This window comes from Delphinapterus leucas, chromosome 10 (genome assembly GCF_059928025.1).
Source record: "Delphinapterus leucas isolate spDelLeu-1000000601 "Yukka" chromosome 10, BTC_Dleu_Yukka2, whole genome shotgun sequence".
Lineage (NCBI taxonomy): Eukaryota > Metazoa > Chordata > Mammalia > Artiodactyla > Monodontidae > Delphinapterus > Delphinapterus leucas.
Genome location: NC_143138.1, coordinates 57,860,196 through 57,864,398, shown reverse-complemented (window position 1 = coordinate 57,864,398; position 4,203 = coordinate 57,860,196).

Sequence of the window (4,203 nt, the reverse complement as noted above, 5' to 3'; positions counted from 1 at the left end):
CCACCCACCCCACTTTCCCCCCTTGGTGTCCATACATTTGTTCTCTACATCTGTGTGGAAGGGAGACCACAATTTGAACCCATCTGTGGCATTAAGAAAATGGTAATAAGGGAATTCCTTGGTGGTCCAGTGGTGACTCCACTGCTGTGGACCCGAGTTCAATCCCTGGTGGGGGAACTAATGTCCCACAAGCTGTGTGGTGCAGCCAAAAGAGAGATAGAAAGAAAGAAAAGAAAATGGTAATAAGAATCCAGAATGGTAGTTTTGTTGGCTGCTCCTTGGCTGCTCTTAGCAAAGTCCTGTGAGAAAAGTGGTCCCTGGCTGGAATTAGCCAGTATGCAAGGAGAGTTGGAAGGATCCAGAGTGTTGCTAATGTAGTTAACACCCAATTGTGGCCTGCCATACATGGACAGTTGAATAAGTTGTTTCCTTACAAGTTTGAGAAAACTAACCACTTCTATATACTCAGCCAAGGCAGTTATTAGTTGTGGCTATGAAGAGGCAGCCTTTGCAGGAGATAACACTGGTGCTGCTAGCAAAGATGAGTTTAAGTGTGTTGCTTTTCTATAACATCTATCATATTGGTAAACGTGAAGAAAGCTGGCAAAAAATCAAGCATTAATGAGAACTGCTCCAATTTGGCATTATTTTAGAGCATAGGACATAGGCATTCTCAATGAGCCAGGACAAAAACTGGAAAGAGCCCAATGTCCATCAAGAGTAGACTGGATATGAGACTTCCCTTGTGGTCCAGTGGTTAAGACTCCAAGCTCCCAGTGCAGGGGACACGGGTTCGATCCCTGGTCAGGGAACTAGATCCCACATGCCGCAACTAGGAGTTCGCATACCGCAACTAAAGATCCCACACGCAGCAACTAAGATACCACACGCAGCAACTAAGACCCAGTGCAGCCAAATAAATAAATAAATATTTTTAAAATAAAAAAATAAAAGAAGTGCATAAAAAAATAAATAAAAAAATTTTTTTAAAAAGAGTAGACTGGATATCAATTGTGGTGTTATCATACAGAATATCATAAAACAAAATAAAGCACAGTGACATGCAGTAGAAACATGCATAAAACTGACATAATTTTGAGCAAGAAGAAGGACAGAAAACAGTTTGATTCCATTTATATAAAAAGTTAAAAAATCAGGAAAAAATAAACTATATTTAAAGATGTCTACATCGGTAGTAAACATTGTAGAAACCAATAATAAAAATGTCCAGTTTATGGGATAAAAAACAAAATAAAAATTTAGATAATAAGATAAAGGGTGTCTATATATACTGACTTGGAAGGAAGTCCATGATATATTGTTAAATGAAAAAAGGAAGTGGGAGAGACTCAAGCAGTTCTGGTTGAACATCTGATTAATTCTTTCTTTATAAAACTTCATATTATATAAGCAATGATTGCTAATTTTAATTTTTTTGGCTAAAAATAATTTCAAAAATTAAAAACATTTAAAAGATGAAGAGTGATTAAAGATAGTGTTTCAAAGTAATTGAGGCAGATGTATTAACTTTATAAGTTAATACAAGTACAATACAAGTGTGTTTATATAGTATAAAAATGCATGATCTTTTCAAATAGTAGAAACAGCATATAACAGTATAGAGGAAAAAATTAATTTAAAGGCTTCAATGAATCCAAACAAAAGTAGAAAAGAACAGGTTAGATAAAGCAGGACAAATTAAAACACTCTAAGATTATAGAACTGATTCCAAGAATATCAGTAAATGTGATATTTTTAAGGCGAGTAAATGGTCAGACTAGGAAAAATGCAACTAAGTGATGTTTTCAAGATATACACCAAAAACATAAGGACACCGGCTGAAAGTAAAAGGAGGGGAAAGGTCTGCAATAAAAATACTAACCAAAAAATGCTGGTGGAGCTCCCATACCAAAACAAAACAAAAGACTTTAAAGCAAAGGTTAGGAAACTTTCCGTAAAAGTTGTGGGCTATCTCTGACCTGAAGAGTGAAAGTAACCATAGACGATATGTAGTGAGTGAGTGTAGATCTGTTCCAGTGAAACTTCATTTAGGGACACTGAAATTTGAATTTTATATAATCTTTACATGTCACAAAATATTCTTCCTTCGATTCTTTTCCCAACCATTTAAAAATGTAAAGACCAGGACTTCCCTGGCAGTCCAGTGGTTAAGACTCCATGCTCCCAGTGTAGGGGGCACAGGTTCGATCCCTGGTCAGGAAACTAAGATCCCACATGCCACACGGCACGGCCAAAAAATTTTTTAAAAAAATTAAAAATGTAAAAACTATTCTTTACTTGCAGGCCATACAAAAACAGGCGGCAGCCAGATTTACCAATGGACCATAGTTTGTCAACCTCTGCCTTAAGGCAAAAAGCATCATCAGGGATATAGATGTTCACATAATGATAAAAGATAACAATTCTCCAGGAATGTTTAACAATCCTAAGTGTGAATTCAGCTCATTAATGTTGTCCTAAATATACATGACAAAACAAAGATAGATATACTTACATGGAGAGGATGGTAATCCTACCATCACATTGAGGGGTTTAAAAAACATGTATTTCTCAGTAACTGATAGAGGACACAGAAAATAATTAGTAAGGCTATCAATTATAGGAATAACACAATTCCTAAACATGATCCAATTTAGAGAACTTTGATCTTGACAGTCAGAAAATCTGTCATTCTCATGGGTCAAGGAGAAAACAAAATGGAAATAAGAAAATCAGAATTAAATTATAATGAAAATACTCCAAATCAAAATTTGTAGAACACAGCTCAAATGGTACTTACAGGAAAATTATAGCCTTAAATGCTTTCTATTTAATAGAAAAGGTTGAAAATTAATAGGCTAAGTAAGAATCTGACTTAAGATTTAAAAATAATAAATGAAAAGAAAGGGTAAAGGATAAAAGAAATAATAAAGTAAAAACAAAGATATTATCTAAGGAATCAACAAAAGCAAATCCTAGTTCTCTGAGCACAAAAAAAAAAAAAGAAAGTGAGAAAACTGGTAAGATTACTCAATTTAAAAGAGTGAGAAAAATAACAATCATGGAAATTTGAAAACAGGTGTAAGTCTAGCTATAGCAGAAATTAAAATAATAAGCACCACTATTTGATATTACATAACTTTGAATATCTTTTTGATATTATATTTAAAACTTAGATTAAATGGTCAATTTCCTGAAACAATCTCATTTTCCAAAATCTATATAAAGAAAAATATAAAACCTAAGTAGCTCTCTCCTCACTGAAGTTTAATGAGAAGTTAAAAATGATACACATTGCGTATGGCTGATTCACTTCGCTGGGCGGCAGAAACTAACACAACATTGTAAAGCAATTATACTCCAGTTTAAAAAAAAAAGGATACACACATATACACACATTGTAAAGTCCAAGGAACTTTATAGGAAAAATCTAGCGAACATACAAGGCATGGAAAATGTCAATTACGTTAATTAAGATTAGGTTGGCCTATGAGTAACAGTAAGCTAACAAAGATACAAGTTTATTTATTGCATGCTCACATAAAAGTCCAGAAATGTGCGGTTCACATCTCATGTGCTGTGTGAAATCCTTGAGCATACATGATCCTCCCAGCTCACCCTCTGCCATCCCTAGGGACTGAACCTCGTCCTTCTGGTATAAGAAAGTGACATCTGCATTCCAAACCACATGGTGGAGGAAGAGTTCAAGTAGGAGCCACAATTTTGTCTGCTAACTCTTCAAGAAGATCCCAGAAAACCCCTACAACACTAAGTGGACATCTCATGGCCATGCCTAGCTTCAGAAAAGGCTGGAACCTAGAGTCTTTAATTTCAGTGGTCCTATAAATAGCTAAGCCTTCTACTATTGAAAAAGAAGGGAGACCAAAACATGGGGGACATTTAGTGGTCACTGCCACACCAATTGTATACGGAATCTTCCAGAGAGTTGGAAACAGAAGATATTTCAAATTATTTTATATGGCTAGTATAAACTTGACACCAAATTTAGATAAGGAAAATAAAAAATTATAGGCCAATCTCATTCATGAACATAGATGCAAAATTATAAATATTAGCAAATCAAATCTAACAGCTTATAGATACCTTAAAAAATACATCTTTGGATTTATCTTAAGAATTCACAAACGGTTTAACATTAGGAAATCCATTAAAGTCACCACATCTCAACAGAAGCAGAATAAG